Here is a 6861-nt window from a genome sequence, read left to right as displayed (position 1 = left end):
CAATTCTAAATGTCTCCTTTTTTCCCCACAAGTCCTGACAAATTTTTAACTCTTTTATTAAAAATAGGTGGAGAAGTACTTTTACATTGTTTTATTTTTCACGTATGTGAGTAACTCCTGTTCACTGCAGAGTTTACCTCTAGATAATCTAGACACATTATAGTATAAATGTATATTATAAACTAGTTTAAATACCTTAAAACTTCTATATAGCTCATACTGTACATACATTGCTACAATGGATGATCCATGTAATCTGAAAATGGGTGCGCAGCGATCACCCGAATCACAACGTTTTCACAACGGACTAGTCTAATGTTAGATTGCTTCCCTAGTGAACTGTCCATCAACTCACCAAGATCCAAGAAACCAAACTAAATAAGCCTAGTGGCCTCCTGTTGTTGGCAACCTTCACCTCTTGTAGGTCAAGGGGTTGCAATATTATGTAGCTGTAAAAATAAACTTTGAAATTATATAATTATTTTATCCAAACCACACACTAAACCCAAAAAGTAAATAACGTAGACCTTATAAAATATGAAAAACATAATGCTTAAGTGCTCAATTTATGATCTTGAACTGTGAAATGGACCATAATTCCAATTTAAAAACTCAAACATTTCCCCTGATAAAATGTTACATAAACGTACATCAAAAGGAACTGCATTCAAGTTCTTGTATAAAACAATGTGTATGGATTTTTGATTATATGTTTTTAACATTATAATAATTAACCATTCAAGACTCACCATGATGCCCTAGTGATTTTGGCTGTTACGTAAGAACTGAATCCCTTCATTAATGAAAGGGGTGATTGGGCACAGGTGATGAGGTGATGTAACCTCTTGAATGTCAAGCTTGGTGAAAATAAAGAAACCTACTGTGCCTTCTATAACAAATAGGACAGTGAAGTCCAAAGTTGCTACTTTTGTTGTATACTATACTCAGGCAACTTGGATTTCAAATGAAAAGATTAATATGAGGCAAAAGAACAGAATGTCAGCTTTTATTTCTGTGTTTTTTTGGAGAGGGTTTTTTGTGTTTATCTGATGTACCATTTTATTATAATAGCACTTTGTGATGTTTAATCTCCCTATTTCAGGTGAGCATTAGTATTGGGACACCTGGCTGCCAGCTGTTTCTTATTAGGTAGGTGTTTCCTGTTGCATTGATTGCATAAGCGTAAAAGAGCTCTGAATGGGTAGCGTTAGATTTAGCCTTTCCTCTTCCCTTTGGTGTCTACCTTTGGAGTCTACAGGCTTAAATCAACATGAAGACTGGATAACTGTTTGTAGAAGAACAGAAAGCAATTTGGATCCTGAGAGAAAATAATTCAATCAGAACCATAGCACAAAAACAGGGCATGGCAAAATCAACAATTGGAATATCTTGAAAAAGAGAAACCACTGGTATCCCTCGCAATCGGCAACCAAGGTGGCCAAGGAAAACTACTGCAGCTCATGACAGAAAAATTCTCAATTAAAAAAAAAAACAACTCTTAAAACTGTCGCTGAAATCATTAACTACCTCCATAGTGCTGGGATGAATTGATCACAATCCACTTTTCAAAGTAGACTTTGACAGCAGATTTACAAAGGCTGCGCTGCAAGATTCAAACCTCTCATCGGCACCGAAAATTGAAAGGCCAGTTTAAAATGGTCTAAAAAGAACTCAGACAAGCCAGGGGAGTTCTGGAATCAGCGTTATGGACAGATCCAAAGCTTACCATATGTGAAACATGGTGGAGGAAGTGTCACGGCTTGGGCATATACTGTATGGCTGCCTCTGGAACTGACTCGCTCATCTTTTCTGATCTAATTAATGGCTGTAGCAGCAGCAGAAGGACTTCAGAAGTCTACAGAAACATCTTGTCTGCCTGCATACAAGAAAATGTCTCCAGACTCATTGGCCAGTGCTTCTTCAGCGGAGGAAAAAGTGAGACTGTAGACTGGCCAAATCAATCACTCACCTGATTTAAATCCAATCCAGTATGTAGTTCATTTGGTAAAGGAGATAAGACAGAACCCCCACCACTCCCCCAAAACAAACAGCAATTGAAAATGGCTGCAGCAAAGGCTTTTAAAAAGAGCAAATTGCCAAGAGTTTGGCAATGTCAGTCTCAGGCTTGATGCAGTGATCGTATGCAAAGGTGCAAAGGTTTTGCAGTTTTATTCCCCCTCAAATGAGAGGATGGAACACAATTCATATTATTCTAAAATGTTGAAGAATGTGTGGAAATTCCCAGAAATACAAGACAACATTCTGTACTTTTGCCTTATTCATCTTTTCATCTCAAATCTGATTTGCTTGAGTATACAGCAAAAACAGCAATTTTGTCTTCATTGGCCAATGCTTTTGGAGGGCAGTGAATGTCCTGCTCATCAAGAGAATATTGTGGCATCAGTTTGCTGGAACCTGGACTAAATCACTGCTCTATAACTTACTGTCTAGGGTGGTCACAACCAGCAATTTTTAACCTGGCAAAACATTAAGCTCGAAGTCTGAATTTTAGACTAAGATGTGGGAGACCATGAATCACGTCACCTCATAGCAGATCATTGTGAGGCGTAAGGACAGCAGTCAGACCATCTGAGTTAAGATGCTGAAAGCCACTGCACTGATTGATGGTAACCTGAACACATGGTACTACATTAAGTCCTGGGACTTAACTTACTGCCTTGCTGTGTTTATTCTGGTGTGACAAAATTCCAGAAAGACAATATATGTTGCATGTAGATTGTGTAACAATGGTTATGTGAACCTTGAGCCCCATTGAACATTTTGTAGATGGGCTGGAATAATAAATGCCATTCAGGGCACAGAGACCATTGAATGGTACATATGTGTAAGGGCACTATGAGAGGAATTGGTCTTTCCCAAAAGAGCATTTGCAAACTGGTGCAATGCATGCATCACAGGTGTACAGTTTTCAAATGTGAATACAAAGGATTCTAGGCTGTGACTTTCATGGCAGTTCCCATAAATTAATGCTGTTGTTTACAAATGTTAATAGGCAGAATTCATTTGTGTCAGTTCAATAAAATGCCAGTGCACCTGCTACAAAGATTCTTTTTGATAGCTGCATTGCAATTGTAAGTTATTTCTATTGATGCTTATAGTAAATGCATGCTACTGCAGTACTACTGGCACGATCAGATTTATTTTTTTACACTCACATCTGGATAATGGATAAGTCAGTATCCTATTAATTTAAGAAATGGGCCAATGCATTACCCCACATTTCATGTTATGTTACATTTACAGTTACAGTGAGAAAAGGTTTGTGAACCCTTTGGAATTATCTGAATTTCTGCATGAATGGCTCCTAAAATGTGATCTGATCTTCATTTAAGTCATCATAATAAATAAAGACTTATTTAAGTCTTATTTAACAAACAACACACACAACATTTTACATTGTCATATCTTTATTGAACAAATGGTTTAAACAATCAAGGTCATTGATGGAAAAAGTATGTGAACTCTTATATTTAGTAACTAGTGGAACCTCCTTTATTGGCAATAGCTCAACAAAATGCTTTCTGTAGCTGCTGATCAGACCTGCGCAGCAGTTAGGAGATATTTTGGCCCATTCCTCTATACAAAACTGTTTTAGTTTATGTATATTTTTGGGATGTCTTGCTTAAACAGCCTGCTTCAGATCACACCTCAGCATTTCAATGGGATTGAGGTCAGGACTCTGACTTGGGCATTCTAAAATACTGAATTTCTTATTTGAGCCACTCTGTTGTTGATTTACTCTTGTGGTTTGGATCATTGTCATGTTGCATGACCCATCTTTTGCGTTTTAGATCACAGACAGACATCCTGAGATACGGCTGAAGAATTTCCTATACAACTTAATACAACTTGGAATTCATTGGTCCCTCAATGATTGCAAGCTGTCCAGGCTTTGAGGTAGGAAAGCAGCCCCACACCATTATACTCCCTCCACTATGCTACACAGTTGGGATGAGGTTTTGGTGTTGGTATGCAGTGTTTTGTTTTCTCCAAACATAACACTGTCTACATTTACCAAAAAGGTCAACTTTTGTCTCATCTGTCCACAGAACATTGTTCCAGTAGTGCTGTGGAACATCCAAGTGGTCTTTCACAAATTTGAGATGGGCTGCAATGTTTTTTTTCGGAGAGCAGTGCTTTCCTCCATGGTAACCTCCCATTAATACCACTCTTCAGTGTTCAGTGTTTTTCTTACGGTAGACTCATGAACACAGACATTATCAAGTGCAAGAAATGTCAGCACATCCTTAGCTGTCACCCTAGGGTTCTTTGTCACCTGTTCGAGGCTTGTAAGGCATGCCCTTGCACTGATCTTTGTAGGACGCCCACTCCTAGGAGAATAGCAACAGTGTTGAATTTCTTCCATTTATAAACTGTACTGATGGAGGCCCAGGTGTTTAAAAATCCTTTTGTAACCCTTTTCAGTCTTACGAGCTTCAACAACTCTTCTTCTGAGGTCCTCTGAAATCTCTTATGAGGCCATATTGCACTTCAAAAGAATTCTGTGAAGAGCAGGTAACCAAAACTGCATGATTTTTTATACAGCAGGGCAGGTCAAACCCACACCTAAATTGATTGGAACACCTGACTCCAATTACCCTCTTTTCAAGATGTCATTATCCTAGAGGTTCACATACTTTCTCCAACAATGACCTTGATTGTTTAAACCATTTTTTCAATAAAGATATGACAATGTAAAAATGTGTGTGTTTGTAAAATAAGACTGTCTTTATTGTTATGACTTAGATGAAGATCAGATCACATTTTAGGAGCCATTCATGCAGAAATCCAGATAATTACAAAAGGTTCACAAACTGTTTCTCACAACTGTTGAATGTGAAGCCATCAATTTGACAAAATCAAAGTATTTTGATTAAGTATTTGGGTTATACTGGTTTCGGATTCTTAATGCAATATGTATAAATATACGTATATATGTAAACACATTCTGCAGCAATCTGTTTTTAAAGTGATCAGTAGATTTCATTGGATTTATTCAATTATGCTGTGAAGTATTCAGACCAAAGATGCTACTGGTTCCAATGTTCATTTTTGAATTCCTAATGCCTCAATAAATAAAAGGCTGCATTTTAATTTTTTACATAGGAACTTTTATTGGAAATTTGAATTGGTCTACAGTAGGAATTGTCCTTCTTCCAGAAACTGCTTACACATAGCACAGATGTACTGTTTTCAAAAGTAAGGGTTGCCTTAGGGATATTATAGCTTGTACCCAATATCAGCAATAGTTTATCTCGGAAGACTTTGAGGTATATGTAAAAGGAAATTTGAAGGGTGAGGATGCTGCACTGTTTATATTTGATAGACACATAGGCAGCGTATGTTTATACAGACTGTATGCTTTGAAACTATTCTACAAAGAACAAGCATCCTAAAGAGTAAGGTACTACATGCCCTAGACAGCCCTTAAAATACTAAATCTGGTAAGATTAAACTTTCTAAATTGTGTATCTTGGGATTTTTATTAGTTGTATAGGGTGTTAATCTAGAATTGTTTTGTTTCTACATTTTTCTTTGTAAATTTATATTTTATTTGCAACATTTTAGAAAAAACATCTCTAAAGATATCATATACCATTTCTCTCAATCAAAGAAACAAGGCATTGAGTAGCAATCTAGATATGTATAACATACTCCAAAGGAATCACAAAAACCAAGCTGCAACAGGTACATTTCCAACCCACTTCCATTGAACTGTGCTACAGGCCGCACTATAAGTGCATCAGCACTGTATGTAACACTCAAGGTACTGGGTTTATTGAAATACTGCAATGGTGTCTTTTGCAGGGCTACATGGTACTTAGCCCTACATATTTGTTATACAAAGCAAATTACAGGCAAAAAGTGAAATGGAAATGCCAAATGTTTTAAAACATCGATACATTCCACAGAAATGCAAAAAAAAAAGTACACCTCCTCTGATAATGTGCTTTCAGTGAGCATCTAGGTCACCTGTTATTGTGTTCATTTTACTGCATGATTATAAAAGTAAATATTTGTAATAAGCAGATCTTGCTCTTTACTTGTAACAGTAGTTACTATTAGCATTGTCTTTCACAGAAGGACACAGCACTGGGATTGCTTTATGTCACTTACCATCACTTACCGTTGGGAACTCTTCCCAACATCACAGTAGTTTTTCCGTTAGTCACTCAAACCATAACTAATTTTCTTGCATTTCAGCTTGTGCCACCAAGTTGAAATTAAAGTCTACACTTTATGTAGACAAATTCATTGACAGTATCTCATAAGTGCCATTGCCGTATTTCTAGTTGACAACAGAAACTTATTAAATTGAACTGGACCTTTCAATTTGAAAATATTGTAAGAAACATATTGAGGTTCATGTTGAAACCTTACTGTCAATATAGGCAGGTGTCTGATAAGAAAAGATAATTAAATATGCATAACAAAGCATCTTCTAGGTATGGAACATAGCTAAGATCAAACACAAAGAGCAAAGACATCCTACTAATGCTGGTTGCTTTTCACCTAAAAAAAAAAATTGTGTTGACAGTTAAGAAAAAAAGAAACAGGCTGCCAGTGACTGGTTTCGTGCATGGAACTTTCAAGCTGTCACAGATGGATCTTCTCACCATTGGCAAGGGGCAGACACCATCCTCCATACAGTAGGTCAAGCCACAGCTTAAAGAACACTTTCATACAGGTACTAAATCACGAGTCTGGTTTAACTCCACGCCCAAACATAATGTGTCTTTTTTGGTGTGAGGCTATGTCTCTCCTAATCAGCTTATTACACAGGGTCATGCACTAGTTGGCACAAGTCCTTCCAAAGATTAATGACCAAGATTATATCAA

Source organism: Atractosteus spatula, chromosome 5 (genome assembly GCF_055471065.1).
Source record: "Atractosteus spatula isolate fAtrSpa1 chromosome 5, fAtrSpa1.hap1, whole genome shotgun sequence".
NCBI classification, from domain to species: domain Eukaryota; kingdom Metazoa; phylum Chordata; class Actinopteri; order Semionotiformes; family Lepisosteidae; genus Atractosteus; species Atractosteus spatula.
Note: the sequence above shows the minus strand (reverse complement) of the source record.